Raw genomic sequence first — 23,327 nt, 5'->3', positions numbered from 1 at the left:
GATCCACCATTCAGATCCACTAGACCAGGCTCCCCCACTGGGGCCCGTTGTTCCCCAAAACAGTACCCGGAACCACATACTCACCTCCGTCATATAATTATGATATGTTTTGTACAAAGTATGCCTTGTGGGGTATCATTTTAAAAGTCTTGACCTGTTGAACATTAATATCCTCTTGGATTTTATATGCTATCATTGTATGGGAAGTTATGAAGTTTTGCTATGTGTGTGTTACTGAAATATGTTGCAAGGTTGGGAACACCCACAACCAGCCTTTCAAGTGCAACAATGGAGGAGCCAGATGTGCAGATGGCCCATTAAAGAAATCCACACACCCAAGGACTATCCCAGGAACCACGTACAATCAAGACTTCTCAGTGATAGCACATAGACAATGGAGACTGCTTGACCCACGTCATAGCAAAGGCTCTTTCCAGCAAGCTGGAAGAAGCTATAAAAGGCAGGAAGTGACATCATCCCCTGGCCTCACTCCTCCCTCCCCCCCACACACAAATAAACACCTGGAAGCACATCTGGAGGAAAAAGACTTAAGTGGGGAGGTGGTCCCAGGCTGGAAAGGAGCCTGTGTATTAAGGAACTATACCAACTACCAGAGTGAGACACTGCTTGATTCAAATCCTGTCTAATTTATAGAACTCAGATTGCGATTTTACTTTTATTTCTGAGGTAACCTCATGCTTATTACTTATAATCACTTAAAATCTGCATGCTTATTACTTATAATCACTTAAAATCTATCTTTCTGTAGTTAATAAATCTGTTTTATATTTTACCTAAAACAGTGCACTTTGGTTCAAATGCTTGGGAAATCTGCTCAGGGCTGGTGTACATCCACTTTCCTTTGCAGAGGTGGTGGACTGGGTAATAAACTTACTTTGGTCAGGCTTCTGACCAAGGCAAGATGGTACAGCCTGGGGGTTCTAGGCTGGGGAGCTGGGATAATTGGCTAGAGCCTCTCTATTGTTGGTTCATAAGTGGCTGGCAAAAGCATTCATGTAACTCAGCTGCGTGTGTCCCTGTCTGTGAATGTTTGTGTAAGTACAGTACCTGACAGAGGTTTGTGGCTTAGCAACAGCATCACAGTATGAAAGGAAACCCAGGCTGGAGAGACAGAAAGCTCAGAGATACTCCAGTTCCAGGCTGCATCCCGGGAAACCCGTCACAATCATATCATCCCATCTTCCCACACCAATACAGTGCTATTCTACTGCTGATTACTGTGATCTCTCAACCCCAGAAATGCTAAATTCTATAGGATCAGCCAAGAAGAATAAAAGCAGAGGGAGGGGAAAGGGCTTAGGCTGCAGCTGAGAACATTCAGGCTCAACAGCAGAACAGATTGGGCCTGCAAGCAAACAGCCAAGGGAAGTTGTGGAGTCGCCCTTGCTGGAGATATTAAATGCCTGGATGCTTACTAGGGATAATCTGACCTCGATGCTGGAGAGATGGAGGAGGGGACCAACTACAGACCTTTCCAGCTCAAAAGCTTCTGTCCATGCTGGGGTCCCCAAGCCCCAAAGAGTGACAGTTTCTCCAGGCTTTAGCATAGACACTTGCTATAGTGGTGGGAGGCGTTCTCCCATTGCTGTAGGTAATCCACCTCCATCCAACCTACCTACCGCCTCTCATGGTTACCTCCATGAGAGGCAGTAAGTAGGTTGACAGAAGCGCTGTTTACACCAGGGGTTAGGTCGGCTAAACTGCATCTCTCAGGGCCGTGGATTGTTCTCACCCCTGAGAGACGTAGCTATGCCGATGTAGATGTTCAGTCTAGCCCTGTCTTGCTGCTAATGTTCCCTTGGAATGTTCTGCTCGCTCTGAGTGTATGAAGATTTAAAAGGGTTCTGAGGCTCAAACTAGGCCCATCCCAATTTCAAGACAACCCCCATCCCTAACTGCTTATAGAGCTGTCTCAATGTTGGGGTCCTCTGAGATGTTCTGAACCTCATTGTCAAGGAAAGCAGCCCCTATCTCCTCACTGTCCTTCTGCTGCTCTTGGTATTGACTCTCCGCGAACTGCACAGCATCGTGGACACTGTGGAAGGCCAGCTCACTATTTCCTGTCTCACTCTCCCACCCCCCATCCTGGAGCAGGTGACGGATGGAAGGGTTGCAATTGGCCAATAGGACCTGGATGACAATCTCCTTGTAATCATGGCGCATCTCCTTCAGCACACTGAGGCCCACGGTGTCCAAGAACTGCATGGCCCCGCAGTCAATGACTAAGGTGTGCATATCTATTGGCGGAATGGCGGCTGCTGTTGGGTCCTTCTGGACTCCTTTCTTTGAAGGCTTGAGGAAGCTAAACCTGGAGGAGAAGCAGCTGTCACTGCTGCCCAAATTTGCTTTTGTCTTGGATTGAGCCTTATGTTGTTTGGCAGCCACCATGGCAGGATTCACCCCAGTTTTCTGGTAGAGCGAGCTCCTGAAGTAGCTCTTGTTGGGGTAGTAAAGGGAGGAATTGAACCTGAAGATCTTGACATTGGTTATACTGCTGAGCTGCTTATAACTGGTCCTCATAAATTTCGGTATCACTGACCTTGCCCAGAAGGGTGGCCCTGGGCCTCTGGATGCGGACGATGATGCAGAGGAGAGCGAAGCAGACTCCCACCAAGAGTCCAATGTCTGTCAAGATCAGTGAAGAGGCCAGCATGGTGACCCACCAAACCACCGTGTCCACCTTGCTGAGTCGCCACATGCTGGTGTGTCAGCAAACTTCCACAAGCCTCCCCAAAGGCTGGCGATGGTGATCACCCCAGGATGCTGATCTGCAGTGAGTAGAAGAGAGGGGCAATCCACAGCAGCACCAGCAGCAGCACCCCGGAGGTGATCAGCCCCAAGATTTGGGTGTGACATCCTGTGGATTCCTTAAGCAGGGTCTTGGCCAAGGCTGCAGAGTGGCAAAGCAGTGAAAGAAAGAGGGGACCAAATTGCACATGCCAATGGCAATCATCTCTTGGTTAGCCCAGACAGTTTAGCCATGCTTTTTGGCAAAGATTTCTGCTAGGGAGACTGTCGTAGCGAAGCCAATGATAGCCACGGGCACAGCATCAACTGTGAGACTGGAAAACAGGTGCAGGTCTGGTACGGTGGGTTTCTGGAAACCAGTGGGGATGCTCCCACAAATGGCAGATTTGTATTGCTTCTCAAACTTAAAATAATAGGAGAGCAAAGTGCCAGCAATGACCACCAGCAGCTCCACAGGAAATGGGGCCTTCATCTTGTCCTTGTACCGGACATTGATCTCCTTGCCTGGTACAATGACGGCCAAAGCAATCAGGCTGGTGACCAGGTCACAGATGTTGGTTTTCTGAATGTACCGGGAAGATCTCAATCCATGTCAGGATGAGGGATCCCACCCCCTCGTGGCGAGGGATTTTCAACCCAAGGAGATACTTCATCTGAGAGGTGAGGATGGTCAGAAAGGCTCTGGTCACGAAGCTACTCAGGAGGGGTTCTGACAGGTACACAGCTATGAAGCCCAGCTAGAAAACACCTAGAAGGATCTGAAAACAGAGCCAGTTGTACCCTTAGCATTGGTTTTAAAGTCAAGAGAGAGTGACTGAGGCAACGTTTCAATTTGCTGTCACTCTAAAGCTACTGGCTGTTTTATCTACTGGGCTTTCACAAGAGTAAACTGTTATAATACAGAGAATGTTATTTGACATCAGGCTGAGAGCTAGCTAGCCAGAGAGGATTATAGGGCCTGTCTGTGTCCAGTGGCTCCAGAAAGGCCTCCAGAGCCTCTGTCACCATCTCCTGATGGCAAATGACTGTGATCAGTAAACACCATGGAATCCAAGGGTAGGGCCAGACCCTCAGCCCCTCTTCTGGCAGAACTGCACTGATTAAGTAGCCCAAGGTAGCACTCGGGAGTCCTTAGGTTGCAATAAACTCAATGTAGCCAACTCTACGTTCACTGTTTTCGGCCACCCTGGTGAAGGGGACATGTCAATATCAGGCCAAGGGCAGTAGCAGATATAGCTGGAGCACACTGCACTCCAGCAATCCCCTGCTGGCAAAATGGTCCTTGTGGGAGGAAGCAGGGTTACTGCTCGTGTAATTCAGAGCAACTCTAAAACTGCTCCAAGTTTATGCCAGGAGGCAACCCAGCTCCAGGACTTGGGCATGGAGAGAGGGCTTATAGCCCACTTTCTCCCCCATCTTAGCTTCTGCCCCAAATACAGCTCAAACAGATACAAGGATCTGGTCCATGATATGGGAGAGAAATAAACCGATGTCCCAAAATTCAAAATATTTGGATCAGGGTTTCTAAATCCCCCAAAGCATGAGGATGGTTGGCTCAAGCATTTTGGTTAGAACCTTTCTAACAATCAGCGCTAAGTATCACTGTCATTAATTGTGAAATTTAGTTGTGAATCAAGGCTTGGATTGTAAAGATCCTAAGTTTTGGGGTGTTTGGTTCAGGCCAGTTCCTAAGTGGGGGAGACCACAGTGAGGAATAGAATGATAATGAAAGAACCATACCTGGTAAAGCCCAACAAGGAAAGTTTAGGAAATTGCCACAGTGATTGCATAGCAGCTTCTGTCACAGATGGCTGTCCCGTTGCTGGGCAATGTGGAATTCATTAACGATGCAGAGCCGCTATTACCATCTCCATACCCTGCTAGGCGAAGCCGTCGGTTCACGGTTTCCCCAATCATCAGGCACAGGACACCAAAGGACCCGACAGCATTATGGCGCGAGGTGGCCATGACAAAGTAGATGATGGAGCAGAAGAAGTTGGTGTAGAGTCCATAGATGGGGTCCTGGCTTGATAAGGGGGAGTAGGAGATTGACTGTGGGATGGCAACTATCCTAACCAGTAATCCAGAGATGACATCCCCAAGCAACTGTTCCTTGATTCTGTATCGGGGAAGCCACTCCAGCACTGGGAGCAGTTTGAGGAAGAAAGTGATGACAGTTTGGCGATTCCACTTGCAAGCTTCTTTGGCTTTCTTCAAGATGAGCTCCTTGGTGCTAAGACTTGTGGGCTCATGCTCCTCTAATTTGATATGTATGTGATGAAAAGATGAATCTTGTGGTGCAGAGGAGCTCAGTGTTTCTATGCTCTGCTCAAACTTCTGTGTTGTGGCAGTCTCCATTGCTCCAGGAAGCTTAAGAGAGGACAGCAGGCATACTCATTAAGGTATTTATTTTGGAGTATATATAAGTATGCTCTGCCTGGACTCAGGGGCCATGCACAACACACAAGAAGAGAAATGCAAGTTGCAAGGCAACAATTTGACACAAATCAGTTAGAAAATCATCTTTCCCTGAAGCTGGTTGATCTGTTCATTCTGAATAATGGGCCTGATTTTCCACTGCACTTTGTGTAGTCATTTAAACCAGTGCAAAATGAGTGCAAAGTCAATCTGAAATGCAACCACATCAAAATAGTTGCATTTTACATCCAACAGACCAGGGGTCGGCAACCTATGGCACGCGTGCCAAACACAGCACACGAGCCAATTTTTAATGGCACGCTGCTGTCTGCCGGACCCGGGCAGACAGCAGCATGCCACTAAAAATCCTGCCCGGCCCACTCTTTCTGCCCCCTGCCCACCACTCTCTCCTTGCAGGGCAGGCAAACTCTCCCCTCCCTCCGCCTCTTCCCCCAGTGTGCTGGGTTCCTGCCCCTCCTTCTCTCTCCCTGCGGCCAATCAGCTGATGGCCCTTGCTACCGAGGGGGAGAGGTAAAAGCAGGGGAGAGGTAAAAGCAGAGCCGCAGTGCGCTCTCTGCTCCAGGGACCTTGGGGAAGCGGGGTGGAATCAGGATATATCCCCTCCAGCCCCCTGCCGTGAGCTGCTCTGGGCAGGGGGCTGGGAGCACCCCCATGACCCCAGCCCACCCCCCCAGCCCTCTGCCCTGACCCCTGCACCCCCCTCACACACACCCAGCCCTCTGCCCTCACCCCTGCACCCCCCCATTCCAGTGTCCTGACCTCTGCACCACCCCCCACAACCCCAGCCCTGACTCCGGCACCCCCCACACATACCCAGCTTCCGCACACCCCATGCCCTGACTCTTGCACCCCCCACATCCGCACTCCCACCCTGAGCCCCAAATGGGAGCTCCTGCACCCCTCGCACCAAATGGGAGCTGCCTAGGTAAGCGCTCCGCACCCAAATCTCCTGCCCCAACCCTGAGCCCCCTCCCTCATTCTAGCTCCTGGCCAGACCCTACACCCCAACCCCAAGCCTGCTCCTTCACCCCAGCCCTGTTCTCAGCACACTCCCACCCTCATCTCAATGCAGAGAGAGAGGAAGAGAATGGGCTAGAACCAGGGAGAAGGCAGGTACCCACTCTATGTGGGCAGGGCCAGGACTCCAGACTGGCAGCGGGCTGAGTGGGGCCAGCAGCCGGGACCCTGGCTGGCAGGAGCCGGCGGACAGAACCCCAGAACGGCAGCGGGCTGAGTGGCAGCAGGCTGAGCCGCTCAACCCACTGCCAGTCTGGGGTCCCGGCCACCGGCCCCGCTCAGCCCGCTGCCGGTCTGGGGTCCCAGCCGCCAGGCCCTTGCCAGCCCCTTGCTCAGCCCGCTGACGGCCTAGGTGAACGGAACCCCAGGCCGGCAACAGGCTGAGCGGGCCGGCAGCGTAAGATCAGCATTTTAATTTAATTTTAAATGACGCTTCTTAAACATTTTGAAAACCTTGTTTACATACAACAATAGTTTAGTTATATCATATAGAGACTTACAGAGAGAGACCTTCTAAAAAACGTTAAAATGTATGACTGGCCCGCGAAACCTTAATTTAAAGTGAATAAATGAAGACTCGGCCCACCCCTTCTGACAGGTTGCCGACCCCTGCAATAGCCGCAGGTGTAAATGACTATCCAAGGTGAAGGGCAATGGAGAATCAGGCCCAATTCTTGTTGCAAACGTAGCAACAGAGGTTGTACAACATTTTATTTTCCCATGAGAAAATGTCATTTCATTGCAACTGAAATTTCTCATAGGAACGTGTCGATTTTGAGGAAATTTAGTGGGGAGAGGGAGGGGGGAGTTGAAAAGAAGCATTTCAATAAGACCCAAACATAATGGCCAACAGTTTCAGAATGGAGCATCTTGATTTTTCATTTTGAAAGACTTCTCATCTAGAATTTTCTTTTATCAATGGCCAGTGACGGGACACTAGATGGGGTGGGCTCTGAATTACTACAGAGAATTACTTCCCAGGTGTCTGGCTGGTGGGTCTTGCCCACATGCTCAGGGTCTAACGGATCACCATATTTGGGATTGGGAAGGAATTTTCCCTTGTGTCAGATTGACAGAGACCCTGGATGGTAGGGGCGGCATTGCAACCACCCCTTCAGGGAGGCTAGTCCCCGCAGCTCCACCCCTTCCACCCTAGGCCCCGCTCCTTCCACCACCTCGTTCACAAGAACCACTCCCCTCCCATCCACTGCAGCTGGAGGAGCCCCGGCCAAACTGGCCCAAGCCCCGGACTACACCAGCCGGCCCCAAGCGCTGGACCGACCCCCAGCCATGCCAGTTGGCCCCAAACCACCTCAGCCATGCCAGCCAGCCCCAAGCAGCCTCAGGTTGCCAGCCAGCCCTGAGCCACCCACTGGTCTGGGCTGCCTGCTGGTCACCAACCAAGTCCCAGCTCCAGGGTGCTGGCCAGAGTTGAGCCTCCCCTGGCTTTGGGTGAGAGGGAGGGGCCTCAGGACAGAGCATGGGCAGGGCCACAGGCTGGGTTAGAGGAGATTTAGCTCTCTCTGGCCTTTGATACCTGACACCCATGCAGGGAGAGTTTTGCCTTCCTCTGCAGCATGGGACATGGGTCATTTGCAGGTTTAAACTAGTGTAAATGATGGATTTTCGGTAACATTAAGTCTTTAAACCATGATTTGAGGACTTCAGCAACTCAGCCAGAGGTTAGGTGTCTATTATAGGTGTGGGTGAGTGAGGTTCTGTGGCCTGCAACATGCACGTCAGACTAGATGATCACAATGGTCCCTTCTGATCTTAAAGTCTATGAGTCTATTAAAATAAAATAAAAAAGTCAAAATCCAGACAAAATGTTTCAACTGTCCCAAAATGATTTTTTGGTCAAAAATTTCATTTCATGGGAAATTTTTGAAATTCTTTGTTTTTGTTTTGATTCGGAGCAGAACAAATCGGAAATTCCAGTTTCCACATGGCTCTATGCATTTCTTGGTTAGCAAATCATTTGTGAACCAGACCTGGTTTCTGTTGATGCTTATTACTTGTAGTATTAGTTTTGGCCAATAATTTACAGCCTGTTAGATGCTATTTGGTATTTGTGCTGTATGATTGGTTACCTAAATCATGGGCTATTGTGCTTCTCTTCCCTGATTGGGTAAGTGAGTTTTTAAAAAGGAGAATAATGAATAGTGAGTAAGATGTTTTGCTATGAATTGTGATAACATTAGTGAAATTTTTGAGATTTGTGAACATTGTCATGAATGTTCAGCAGTATCTGAATATTCATATATGATACATAATATGAACCCATGAATTGTACTGAGCTGGCCCTGGTGTTTTTATTTGCATAAATATTTGTAAATTGGGTTTTTTGTTAACCATGCAACCAGCTCCACTCTCCTGGCTGCTACTACCTGAGCATCCAGGGAGGAGGTAAGCACCAGAAAAACCAATTCGCAGCCAGCAAACCTCTACAACAGAGGAAGAGAGACCCCTTCTGTCCAAGCAAGTGAAATGAAGTGGTTGTGGTGTTTGATTATGAATCAGGAGTTCATCAAAACATGCCAAGTATTTTTGCTGGAAATTTTGAAAACTTTTTTTTTCATTTTTATCAAATTTTCCTAGGAAATTTTTTCCATTTTTTCCCTACAAAACACCAATACCCCCAAAACACTGAGTGTTCAAAAAAACCCCTTTTGGTTAAAAAAAAGATTTTTGGTTTTTAACTTATAAACAGGAGTAGATTTACATGAAACAAACTGTGTGGTGGCACAGGGGCAACGACAGGGCCCCCCCAAAATACAGACAAATATCTGACAACCTGCCCCCAAGTCCTGGCCAGCAGCGCAGCAGGGCTCAGGCAGGCAGGCTGACTGCATGTGGTGGCCAGTGGCCCCGTGCCGCTCTCGGAGGCGGCTGGCTGCGGCAGGTCTCTGCATGCCCCTGGTGGTGGGAGGAAGGCAGTTCCGTGCACTGTCCCCACCCCCGGCGGCGCACAGAGACCCACTGCCCCCCTCGCTCCAAGGGGTGCGCAGAGACATGCCAGCAGCAGGGCGAAGGGGGCTCCCTGCCCGCTCTGCCTCCCTCCCTCCGCACCGCTTTTCTCCCAGAAGCAGCCGGCATGTCCCTGCGGCCTGTGGGGGGAGTGTATGTGTGTCTCCACGCGCTGCCCCCACCCCACGTGCCAACTCCGCAGCCCCTATTGGCCAGGAACTGCAGCCAATGGGAGCTGCAGGAGCGGCGCCTGTGGGCAGCGGCACATGGAGACTCCGTGCCCTCCCACCCCCTGCCTAGGAGCTGCTGCCGGAAGCATGTGTGTGCCGGTCACTTTGGGAGCCACCCCCCCACACACACCCCAACCCCCTGCCCCAGCCCAGAGCCTGCACCCCACACCCAAACTTGCTCCCAGAGCCCGCCCCCCACATTCCTCTCCTGCACCCCTACCCCCTGCCCTAATCAAGTTACCTCACTTTATTTTCATTTGTTTCCCAGTACTTATAATACAGGAGGAGGATGAAGAAAAAAAGAATGAAAAACGGGGGTGGGGGTAGAGATAAGAGAGAATGTTCTTCTTCTTGGCTGGGTCCCGAGGGGGGAGCCCCAAAAAATGAAGCTGCGCACAGGGCCCCACTAACTCTAAATCTGCCACTGCTTTTAAAGAAAGGAAAATTCCACCAAAAATGATTTTTTTTCTGTGAAAATTTTCATTTTTCCAGAAGCTGCATTTCATTGAAAAATTTCATTTCTACAGAAAAATTCTAAGCAGTTCTAGGAAGCATGTACATTCATTCAATATCCTAAGGGCAGGAGGGGTATTCGTTGCACAGCTGCATAACCATCTGATGGGTAAACTCAAAGACTGAACCCTTTTAAATGCCTTTTCCAGTCTCCGAGTTTGTCTATAACAGAGGCGGGCAAACTACGGCCCGTGGGCCACATCCAGCCCGCGGGACTCTCCTGCCCGGCCACTGAGCTCTGGGCCCGGGAGGCTAGCCCCCTCCCCCACAGCCTCAGCTCACTGAGCTGCCGGAGCCATACTCTGGGCAGGAGGGCTGCGAGCTCCTGGGGCAGCGCAGCTGCAGAGCCCGGCCTGACCCGGAGCACGGCAGGCTCTGGCCAGGGGGCGCGGCTGTAGGCCGCCAGCCACTGGTGCTCCAGGTAGCGCAGTAAGGGGGCAGGGAGCAGAAGGGGTTGAATAGAGGGCAGGGGAGTTCGGGGTGGTGGTCAGGGGGTGGAGGTGTGGATGAGCGTCGGGACGGTCAGAGGGCGGGGAGCAGGGAGATTTGGGGGCAGGGGTTACGGGGGGGCAGTCAGGAAGGGGGGGTTGGATGGGGCGGCGGGGGGCAGTCAGGGGCGGGGGAACTGGGGTGATCAGGGGACAGGGAGCGGGGGGGTGGATGGGGCAGGAGTCCCGGAGGGACCGTCAGGGAACAGGGGGGGTTAGATGGGGCAGGAGTCTGGGGGGCGCATCAGGGGGCAAGAAGCGGGGGGGGGAATAGGGGGCGGGAGCCAGGCCACACCTGACAGTTTGGGGAGGCACAGCCTCCCATAACCAGCCCTCCATACAATTTCCAAAACCCAATGCGGCCCTCAGGCCAAAAAGTTTGCCCGCCCCTGGTCTATAACATGGAAATGTGACAGGCTAGCCTAGCCCAAACCCCAAAGGGTTAATGCAGCAGCCAATTAGCCCTGACCTCTAGAGGCAGCCGAAGGGGGAACAGCTGAGTGTGAGCTGGAGTCCTGCCCAGGTCTGTGTGACTTGTGGTTGTAACTGCTGTGTGTGTTTTGTGACTGCTGTCCTGTTCTCTTTGGACTCTTTATAAATTCCCATAAAGGTGTCCCTGGAGAAAAGGGACTGAATGCTGTTTCCCTGATTTATTTTGCGGCTAGAAAAACAGTGTGCCAGCCCCCAGGGGGTTAGTCCCGAACAACTATTGCTAATTAACTCCATGTGTGGAAGCCCTTATTCCAGAATATAAATCCCTTATTATGAATTAGCTTAATCTATTTTAATCCACTTAGTAAATAAGACTCTCTTACTTCAGAATATGAGCAGCCACTCATGGAGTTAATCAGGAATAGTTAATTTGCTTTAAAGTCACATCTGACTCTTTTCTGGATTAACTTCCATATGTAGCCAAGCCCTAAATCCTGCTTTGTGGTGAGGTGGGTATTGCTGTCTGCTACTTTCCCAGCAGTCAGATATACTGCCTCACACTTGGTGTGGTAGTGGCAACAAGATTAGCAAACGCCCTTTTGAGCAGTGTCACCAGGGGACAATGGTCCATGGCAGGCTCCAGTTTTAGAGGGGAGATGTATTTCGCTAACTGTCTCACTTGCTCAAATGGAAATACAACCGCTTTGTGGTTCCCTAAGGCATCTATCACTGCTGCATGCAGTAATGCTACTTTATATGAAAACACAGGCTTTCATATTTTCTAGTCGTTCGGCCGGTCTGACCCAATCAAAGCCAGGAAATTCAGAGCTAGGGCTCCTCAAATTACCCCACGGCACCCAGACATTGCAGGGCTGCACTTCTGAAACCAAATGACACTGTCCTCTAGCTCGCTTTCCCTCTACCCTGTTGCATTGTTTCAGTGCTCTGGCTTCCTTCTGTGGAACCCCATGACAACTTACGTCTGGTCTCATGAGGATCAGGGGATGCCTTTGCGACAGCAGTGACAGTGTGTTTATATCTCTGTGACCATGAGCTACCTGAAGGGAGATCTTCTGCATCTCCCAAGCTGCTTCCCAGCAGCCATCTTACCTCAAAACAGGAGCTAAGAGAAGAGAATGCATGAGGCAAAAAGTTTCAAACCTGTTTCCCGGTCCTCTTCCTGGATTGTATCTTGCTCCCATTGAGAAGAGACCTAGATAATCCACCCGTGCTGTTGGTCCTTTTTATCTGGCTCTGCCTGATCGAAATTATGAAGCCAGCCAAACAGTTTGTATTTTGAAAACAAATAACATTCAAGAGGGATATTTTAGTGAAAACTTGTTCTGCCCATTAGGATGATTGGAAAGGTTTAGACAAATACTCCTAGCGAATGGCAGCATTGCCGATATCAAAAGATTTTATTTGGTAAACAAGGGGAATTGTGCCAAAGGAATCTCTCTCCACCGCCTACTGTGTCTTCCCTCCAAGTGCTGAAGGAGTCCTCTTAGCTGGCTTTGCTGCTCATGAGCAGTCCTTTCATATACGGGCAGCTTTTGTCTGACTAGTTCCATGCTCACCTTTATTTCATCCTATAGGTACCTGTAAAAATGCCTAATATAGCAGTCACTGACTGTGCTATCCAGGCGTATGTACACCTCTGAGTACAGTATAGTGCCAGCCACCAATTATACAGAGCTAGTACAGTACACCCATGAGAATCCAGCAATGTACCAAACACCCATTGTAAAGTACACCTCTGCTGCTCCAGTAGCGAGTGTACCAGACCCCAGTTAGTCACCTGTACAGAGTCATTAATGCCACACCTTCAGATAGGGTTGTACAAGAAGATTTGCACCGAAAGCAAAGCTCTGGTGACTTGGAGTATTTTGTGAGCAGTTAGGGAGAAGAAGAATGTGTGGGTGGGGTGAGCATGAAAGAGAAGCTGCATTTGGCATGTGTATTTTAGTGACTGTATCATAAGCAACAAGGGATTTTGAAATAAACATTTCAGTACTGCTCACATACAGGCTTCAGAGATCAGCATTTCCTTATACTTGAAGATGGCACCAGTAGGACAGAGACAGCTTTTCCTAGTGAATAAAAACACCAGCTTCATAAATATTAGCAATGTCCTTTCTCCTCTTGTGATCTGGGCCCACTGCTTAATTTATGTCACACCTTTCATTCCCTGCAGTACCCAACTCTATCCATGTTTTCCATGCCCCACTATTGCCTCTTTCCAGTCTTTCCTCACTGCAGCTAGTCTCTCATAATGCCCAGAGGGGAGGTAGCATGGTCCAGTAGATTAAGACAAAGGACTGGCAGTCTGGAGACTGGGTTTCTATGGCTATGTCACTAGCTTTGTTTTGTGCTTGGGCATGCCACATACAGCCTGATTCAAAATCACTGAACAGCCAAGCTGATATGGGGAAAAGCAGGGATATCAAGAGAGCAAGTATAAAGAGAAGGCTGTAAGGGTGAAAGAACAAAGACCAGTGGGATGCCCTCCACCCATCCAAGAGAGGATGAGAAGGAGGAAGATTACCATCCTAGGATGGAAGATGGATGCAGGTCATTCTCTGAAGGATGACTGTGAAACGTGCCTTGTCATGTGACCTAACCAATAGCCCAGTGCATGGACCCTCCTGTGCATGGCACACTTTTTTGGCCAATCACTGATTTGACTGTGGTTCCTCTCCGGAGAGGTTTTGTTTATGTTGAATTGGACACTTTAGGGAGGGGGCCTTTTTGCATTCTTGGTTGTGGGTGGCTTAATTTAATGTTTGTTTTTTAATTTGTCATGTGTCCCGGTGCCCCATCAATGGGCTTATTAACATTGTTCCATAAAGATGACTGTGTATAAAATAAATAATGGTTTCTTATTATGTAAGAAGTGAAAGGTGCAGACTGGTGAATTTCTCCCACCAGCAAAAGCTTCCCCAGCCCCTTCCTTCCCCTCCATCTCTGAAGTAAATAGAAAACAAAAAGGATCACAAGCTGGTCCTAACCCCTTTCCCCTGTAAATGGCAGGTTTGGAATCCAGCAGTAATTGCAAGCAGTTTCCCCCTGAACAGCTAGTGGTTTTATTCCACAGATAAAGGGCCAATGGAGCTATGATAATTCATACCTACTAAGGAGCTAGCTCAAAGTGTTCACACATGTACATCTCTGTCTTAGGCTCCAGGGAAGCAGGTAGATGAAGGGCTCAAGAGATGTAGAGACTGAATCCCTGTTTCATTGGCTCTATGACAAGAGCAATAAAAGAACTTAAAAAAGAAACCCACAACAAAACGTTATGTGACTTAGGGGTACTCAGCTGACCGAGACGGTAAACACAACCTGAGGAAAGGTCACCAAAATTGGCCGGTTCAAATGACATGTTTATTTTCAGATCCATCTTTTAAAGTTGTTCTCTATTGACACCATAAACTCATTCAATTCCCCATTCTGGGACAGGTTTAAGTGGAGAAGCAGCCAGTACCAACTTGACCAATGCAAGAGAAGACAGGATATTGCCTGTTTGATAGATGGAGTTGTCTTGGTTGAGATACTTGAGTCCACTGTTTTTAAAACAAATGGATAAGACTGAGTTTTCTAAATTTTTTGGTTTTGTTCTAGTTTGTGAGGATGTAACACCAAAATGACGAGCAGTCATTGCAGTTAAAATGCAGCCGTACGGTGCATGTCTCAGGATATATCTACACTTCGGGCTGGGGGTATAATTCCCAGCTAGAGGAGATATACCTACAATAGCTTTGATTCAGCTACCATGCTAAAAATAGTGGAGCTGCACTGGCGGGAGGGTCTAGCCACCCTGAGTACGTACCCATCCGCAATGCTAGGCACATACTTGGAGCAGTTAGCCCCTCCTGCTGCTCATGCCCCTGAGGCTATATGCTATTTTTAGCATGTTAGCTTAATCAGAGCTAGTGTGGGTATGTCTCCTCAAGCTGGGACTCAAACCCCCAGTTTGAAGTGTAGACATACCTTAAAATGTATGTTCAGTAGAGAGCCAATACCAGTCTATTTCAGTCTCATGATGGTTTACTTATGATACCAAAACTACACCAGAAAAAGCCATGGTGAGTAGCACTGTGCCTATTACTGATATTTTTTTCAGCTCACTGGCAATTCCAAGAAAATCAAGGAAAAAAATATTTCAGGTTGACCCAAAACCAAAAATTTGCAAAGTTCTTGGGGAATAAAAAAGTTTAAAAAAAAATGTTTGAAGCAGGAGGTCACTTAGTTAATTATGTACCCAGGAGATCTCCCCATTAGCTCCAGGTAAAAAATTTTCATTCAAAAATTTTTCAGCAAAAAATGCCCCTCATATGATTAGTTCCTAGCCAGGCATTTTAAGGTAAAGGTTGTGTCAGTTAAGGTCAAATACTCTGTTAATGTGTGTAACTACAAGGTGTGGTTCTATAGACAATGCTTACAGAAAATATACTTGGAATATATACAGAGTTGGGAGTGGCACTGACCAAATCGCTTAATCCCCTCTGTCTCAGTTTCCCCATTTGTAAAACAGGAGCTATGTCTACACAGCAGTAAAACACCATTGGCTGGCCTGTGTCAGCTGACTAGTCACTATTGCTCACAGGGGTCAGACTGCAAGTCTATAAAACTCCAGCCAGCACTGCAATTTTATAGCCCCACAGCCCAAGCCAGCTGACGCGGGCCAGCCAAGGTGGGTTTTGCAAGGTAGACAGACCCCGAGATACCAATTACAACACAGTAACATTGTGAGAATTAAATACTTAGTGTTTGCAAAGCACTATACCCTATAAGTGAGTATACGTTTGTATTCAGAAATTTGGATAACACTATTCCACTCGCTCCTCAGGGGCCATGGATCAGCATTCACGTCCCACGCCCCGACAGTACCCAGCCCAGGCTGGGGAAGCTAATGATCCAACCAGTGGACCAAATTGGGTGATGAATGCACCTGAGGCACCTTGCACATATGCTAAAACAACTCCTCACTCATCTCTTGCAGTGAATTATGGTCCAGTTTGGAGATCTGAGCCTGGTCACATTGCAAAACAACCACCCCATGTGTCATAAATGACCATATCTGCAGAGGAGATGCATAGTGGCATTGCAACATGGAGCACTGAAGGCTGGACTGAGGGGAAAGCTTGCTTCTGTCCATGCAGCATTAGCCAGCCACCTTCAATGAGCTCTTTCTAATACACCATGATTCATGTTCATATCGAACTGTGTGTACATGTTTATATATACAATTAAACATAGGTGATTGTGCTATTACAGTCTGAGTATGAAAATGTTACTTTGTTACTAAATTTTTAAATAATTTAGGAAAAAATTAGCTGCACATGTCATCGCTGACAAATTTGTTTGGGTGGAAATTGTTGTCTAAAGAATAAGGGACCAGTGCTTCATGTAACATTTGTCTCTGTACTTGCTTAATACCCAGATGAAAAGAGCTTAAACATCAAGAACAGAAAAATTATAAACATCCTCTTTTTAAATGTGGACAAAAAAGTTTACTAAACCAGATACAATTCTTGTGTTCATGGTTTCTCCACAGCTACTTTTTCATAAGGCACATTGGCATTAAAACAATATTATCAGTACTGTTTAACAGCTGGAGATAATAGAAAGAGTTTGACACTCTAAAAAACAAACACAAACATTTTTTCTATAGTAAGACAATACTGACGAAATACAACTGACGAAATACAACCTGCCTTATACAAACTGGTATACAAATTGGTAAATTAGTACAGCTTTTTGGTGAAAAGAAAGATGTTCAAACACCAGGTCTTTTCTCTCTTTTGAGAGAACTATGCACAGGCATAGTTTATGTTAACAAGTTACATGTGCAGAATGCAGTCAGACTAGATCACTTAATGGCTCTCCCCAGCTATCTAAATTCTTCTAACCTTGATTTCTGGTAAATGTTGTAGATCATCAGGTCAGTATCAAAACATCCATTGTGCAAATAGTTCATGGTAAAAAAAAAAAAGTTATTTGGTTCATAGTTCAGTACAGTTCAAAACCTTCTTGTTAAACATAAAATATTTTTGTAAAGTGGGAAGATCTACTTCCTAAAGAGAAATATTTGGCTACTTGAGGTTTTGTTTACTTAAATTTATCCCAAAATTTGAAAAGGGTAATGATAAACCTTGTCATTTCCACTTAGGAAAACGTGGCTTTGATTTGTTGTGTGATACAAAATTCCAAAAGATGAGTCCAATGAACCAAGAAGCTGGTAAGCTTTTCAGTCTCCACAATGAAGCTTTAGCTACCTTTGACCATTTCCCAGCCCATATTCCCCCCATAAAAGTTTTTCTTCCTAAAGCTAGGAGTTAGCTAATTAAAAAAAAAAAGAGAGAGAGATAATTTTGGCAGTAAATCTACTTAATACAAGCCTCTTAAATGCACTAACATTTTATATACCCCCAGTTTAGAGAGGCAGGCATCTGTCTGACATTATCTATAGAATACGAAGTGCAAAGATACTAACCACATCATGTCATTAAACAGTATATCTTTGTTTTAAAGAGCAGTTATTTTACCTGACTTCAGGCCCAGTTTTCTATTATTTAATGGCATCAAAAGTATAACTGAGTCAAAAAATTAGTTTCCTGCTCAGGTTGGAGTTTGATTGGAACAGAGAACTGTTCACAGTGTATAAAGTAAAGCACATGCATAATGCCTTGTCTACACTTTAAAGTTTTGCTGCTTTAACTATGCCAATGTAGTTGAAGGTGGCAAAACTCCCCTAGTGTGGATGCAAGTATACCATTATAAAAGCATTTATACCAGTACAGCATATTCTATACTGATATAAAAGGGCCTTACACCAGAATATCTGTGTCTACAGTAGGGCATAACTAGATCAGTATAAGAAAATGACCCCCCCTCATGATACCTCACATAGATATGCCAGTAAAACCTTTTAAGTGCAGGTTCTCCCACAGTAGTTAATCCACCTCCCAAAGAGGCAGTAGCTAGCGCTGTCTACACGAGGGATTCGCTCAGCTTGACTATGTCACACAGGGATGTGGATTTTTCAAACTTCTGAGCTGAGTCGACCTAACTTTTTAGAGTAGACCTGGCCTTAGTCATCATTTCATTGCCTCTCCAAAAGCAGAGAGGAAAAAAGCTCTAGGAAATGCATTGAAAGGAACAAGCCTACATTGCCTGAGAGGATTCACTCGATGACCTAATGCAGGGGTAGTCAGTAGGTGGACCACAGGCCAAATCCAGACCACCAGACACTCTTGAACAGACCCCAAAATCTTTTTACTTAGTGCTATTTATTTATTTATTTATTTTAATTATTTTCTTAGAGTCTGGACCTCGACTATACCTTGACAAAAAATAATTGACTACCCCTGACCTAAGGGATCTTTTCTTGCTTTAAATTTCTATGGTCTTTTTCTAGCACTAAAAACAATGGAGATCTAGGATCCAAGGCAACCAGAATTCACAGTGGAGTTCAGCACAAGTGAAAGGCAAAAGGGGATTTTTACTGAATTATAGTCCTTGGGTTCCAAACCCTTTTAGAGGTACCTTGCCACCTGTGATGTCTTGATTGAGCATGTTAGACTCACCAGCGTCATATGATGAGTTTTAAACCGTTTGTTAGTAACTCAGACAGCAGCAACAAGTAGATATGGAGGCACCACTGGACGCTTTGGCAGGCTTGGAGTATAACTTTCCATTAGTTGCTGAAACCTGAGAGTGCAGGAGAAATGCAAGCCCAGCAGTCTAGGCTGGTAGAGCTGAGGGTACAGAATTATACACAAATAAATAAGCCTGAAAACAAACAAACCCTACTGTACATAGCACGTATGTAATGAGACACAATGACCCACAGCAACTACTCAGGACCCTGCATTGTTCCTACACTGACTGTGGAATAAGGCACAGCGCTATGCAGACATGGAGAAGCCAATTTCATAATAGACCCCATAATAAAGACACTTATGATTTGACTTTCCTGGGTAACATATTATTTGTGATATTCTACAAAATTTCTCAAATCCTTATGCTGCCGTGTGAGGGTACAAAGTGTTCCCTCTGATCTAAAGATAGGGAGAAATTATGAATAATGGTATGTTTAGAGCTTTGAACTCCCAAACACCCAATAATTTCCTCCCCCTTTTCTTCAGGTGTCATTCATTTCTTCTTTTAAACTCTTCATCCAGCTGCTTTGGATCACAGTATCTAAAGATTTAGCACTGAAAATAAGAACGTAAGAATGGCCATAATGGGTCAGACCAAAGGTCCATCTAGCCCAGTATCCTGTCTACCAACAGTGGCAAATGCCAGGTGCCCCAGAGGGAATGAACAGAACAGGTCATCATCAAGTGCCAGCTTCTGGCAAACAGGGTAAAACGGGTAAAAGCCGTATCTCCAAAGACAATGGGTCTCCTATTCACAGTTAGTCATATGCTACGTCTTTTTACAATAAAACATGGGAAACAAATGCCAGAATGGCTTACGGCCCACATCTTGCAATGAATTAGAAAAAAAAATGGACGGAGCTGCAGTGATTTACAAGGAAATTATTCCACAGGGGGTCATTACAAAGCACAAGACCAGGGTTAACGATGTGGCCATAAATCCAGGATTAAAATTAGTGCCATGTAACTCACTGCAGTACATTTGTCTTTGTTATTAATGAGTAGATTTTATTAATAAGTAGACTGTTTGAGTTTCAAAACATTTTAAACAACTAAAGCATTTATTAGTGCAATACCTACATTAAGAGTAATTGAAACTGCTATAAATAGCAGCTCTAAGTAAAAGCAGAGATTAAGTCTCTTGGCAGGTATATAACTGAGACTATGTGAATATTAATTTCCATAATGCCATATCATTAAAATTAATGTGCTAATGATCTCATAATCCATCATTCATATTGATGATTGCTGTATTAAGGATTTCTGGTATCAGAGTACTAAATTCTCAGTGGGTGTAGCTCAGCCTTGCTCTGTTCAAATGAATATAGGCCAATTCACACCAAATGAGGATCTGACCCACAGTTCTGGAGGTATTATTTACAATTATTGCTACAATCTGGAGTGGAGGATGCATTCCAATATGCTAACTCAAATGATTTCCTCTTTTCTTTTATGTATCACTAAAGTACTAAAAGTCCAACACACACACATATAAGTGGACTTTAGTGCATTAGACCTTCTTCCTCATCAGTAGTGCAACAAGTACAGTAAATACCCTGGTAATTGTGTTTCACAAAACATGTGAAATGGTAAACTCTAATCTTTATTTAGTGCCCATGTACATTTAAATGTATTATTTGTAGTGTTCTAGTTCTCTACCTTTTTTGACATTTATCTATGAACACTTCTGAGTGGGGTTGTGTGTATTAATATACAACCTGCACATAAGCTATGGCATTCAGGACACTTTTGTATTACACAGAATTGTTCAGAAGGGTGTTTTTCTGCTTAGCTGTTGTTTTTTGTTTTGTCTCTAATGGTATTTGGGTATACCAAGAGGAAAAACCCATTGTTGTCCATTTAGAAGAATAGCACTTATTGTGTCCAAATAATATGCATTTTAGCTGAACATAAATTAGTTCTAGATGTGTCTTAATCACACTGCATTAACAGCTCTAAACTGTATTTCCTGAGGGTTTTTATGGTTCTGTTATGAAAGTGAATATGGAACAGCTTTGAACAAGTGTTCTGCAATTTTGTGGGAAGCCCACACTTACTAGGAAGTGAAAGTATAGCAAAGGACAATGTTTCTCCAATATCAGCCTGTTCTCCTGAAATATGTTGCTAATCAGTATTTAAAACTAAACAGTTTAACGTTTAACAGTTTAATGGGGGGAGGGGGAGGAATAAAATCAATGTTCCAGTCACACTTTATGGTCCCATGAACAATCATATTGAAAGCAATTCAGCCAAGACTCTGCGTTGGCTGATATTGGGCTCATTCATTTCATTTACTCTCATGCTTAGTTCTTCCTCTAGTGCTTAACCTCTACATTTCTCAATATATGCTGTTTTTTCTTCCTATAATATGTGAACATGCAGAGCCCCCTGCTGGAATGTACAGGCTTTTACACTTAGACATAGTCCTGTCAGTCTCAAGTCTTCAAGTGTCACTGTGCATACGATAAAATTGTTGTCTCTTGACATTAGCCTAAATGTTGTGAGTTATAGAAGCATGCTTAGGTACTAAGCGCTCTGGAGGCTTAACATTTTCCTACTGATGTTCAGACAAGACCTACTGTTTCTTGTTGCAAAACTGATGCTTTATACTGCCAAGGAAGTTTTTCCTGGAGCTTCATGAAAAACTGACTTGAGGAGAGCATGGCCATGGAAACTACGGTGGGACAGCAGGATCTGGTCAATTGCAATTTCTTATCTAAACAGCCACAGGCTCAAGCCTTTAGAACAGATGAATTTTGGTTGTATTTCGCTCTCTTAAAGCTGTGCAGGATTGTAAACTTTGTGGGAAGATCACAAATTGTATTCTACTTAAATCCTCTGAAAAAAGGAACTTGCTTAGTGTAGTTTATTTTGGAATGCATTTTTATACTCTTAGCATTATAAAATAATTATAATCTAATGTTTCATGTATTCCTGAACTTACCTATAGCATTTTATGTTCTGGTCAATCAAGTACATTTCTCTGAAAAAATATTTTTTAAAAAAAAAAACTTTAAACAGTTCTAAAGCTCTTAACTCAGGAACCTGAAAAATCCTCATCCGATCACACCTTGTCTAAATGCCTGTATGCTACTGCAGAAGATTTGAGGATTCTGAGTTCCAGCATTGCCAAGTTTTGTGAGTCTATCACAAGTCTTGTGATATTTGGTGTTTTCTTAAAACTCCTGCTCTTAGAGTCAAGTGATTACACGATCATCTCACTTTCATGTTAAAAAAAAGAAGTTTCAACCCCTCATGGTTGCAGAGAAAAGTTTGAAAATATGGTCCAAGTATACCCTAGCAGCTCAGAAACCAGAAGACAAAATGTATTTTTATGTAACCTCCTAATTTTTAAGCCAATGTCATGATTTTTTTTTTTTTTTAAGGCATGACTCTTGATTTTTGAATGTCTGGAGTTGGCGATCCTGTGTGTAAACAGAACTCAGCTGAAGATCTGTTAACTGGTTTCCATTTCTTTTGTATTACCCCTTCCCTGTTACATAAACACAGTTACTTTGCATGTGTGAAGGACAAGTTACTCGTTTCTACTGAACAGTACATGAAGTTTTCATTAAAGTTGCAAAATTAGGGATTGGATGGATAATTTAAAAGGCCTTCTTCATTTCTGCTTCCAATATTGTGGTAGCTATGTTGGTCTCAGGCTATTAGAGAGACAAGGTAAAGAAAAGCTGTGGTGGCTTGTCTCTCAAGTTGGGTCAATAAAAGATATTACCTCACCCACCTTTTCTATTTCTAACGTATATGATTCAATCTGCATGACACACAATATTGACTGCAGGGGACAGTCCTTTACTGAAAATAATAGATTAGGTCTAATTCCTATGATTCTGTAGTATAGCATGCTATTGCTCTTAAGTGCTAGGCAAATAACTGAATATAAGCAAATAATTAAATACAAGCATGAGTCAGGCTATACTTAGCCTGCCTTACAGCTTCCAATCTATAATACATTCCTGGTACTGTGCTCTAAAAATCTTTAAATAAAAATCTGTCAAGATTGTCCAAAGGAACTCAACATAAAAAGACAAACTTTCCCAACAAATATACAACCATGTGTGTAAATAAGAAAACCATTGCTCCAATCCTTATCTACTAGATAAGAATAATAGGTGGCAAGGTCAGAGAGTAGGTGGCAAGGCATCTTTGATTAGAAGTGATTATGAGGAGTTACTTATTAAAGCATTTCATTCTGAACTGCCTGTATAGTATATACCCAACCCATGCAAGCTAGAAAGGCATCAAGTTGTATTTCTGAAAACACTTAAACTCTGTGCAATCAGAGGTGTAATCAAAGGCGTATGAACCTACAGAAAGAAAAGGAGTACTTCTGGCACCTTAGAGATTAACCAATTTATTTGAGCATAAGCTTTCGTGAGCTACAGTTCACTTCATTGGATCACTGCATCCGATGAAGTGAGCTGTAGCTCACGAAAGCTTATGCTCAAATAAATTGGTTAGTCTCTAAGGTGCCACAAGTCCTCCTTTTCTTTTTGCGAATACAGACTAACAGGGCTGTTACTCTGAAACCTGAACTTACAGAGTACCTGCTCTGCAGATCCCTCTGATAACAGCAATAGAATGTGACAGTGAGATAAACTGTAATGCTTTCCCATTAGGGATGAAAACGCACACCCTCAGGGTCATGCACTCAGCCTGAACTCAAACAAATCAAGGCAGCAAGTCTCAGAGCCTGACTCTATAGATTTGGGCTTGTGCTAAAACGCTAAAAATAGCCATGTAGACGTTCCCGCTCAGGCTGGAGCTTGGGCTCTGAAATCCGAGGCAAGGGG

General features: G+C 45.2%; 1 pseudogene; it reads right to left on the bottom strand.

Annotated features, from left to right (window-relative positions):
• Nucleotides 1-1,920: 1,920 nt before the first annotated feature.
• LOC140916438 (sulfate transporter-like) lies at nucleotides 1,921-5,127 on the bottom strand (annotated as a pseudogene).
• Between the last annotated feature and the right edge of the window lie 18,200 nt (nucleotides 5,128-23,327).

This window comes from Lepidochelys kempii, chromosome 8 (genome assembly GCF_965140285.1).
Source record: "Lepidochelys kempii isolate rLepKem1 chromosome 8, rLepKem1.hap1, whole genome shotgun sequence".
Classification (NCBI taxonomy): Eukaryota; Metazoa; Chordata; order Testudines; family Cheloniidae; genus Lepidochelys; species Lepidochelys kempii.
This window is presented reverse-complemented; position numbering and strand designations above follow the sequence as displayed.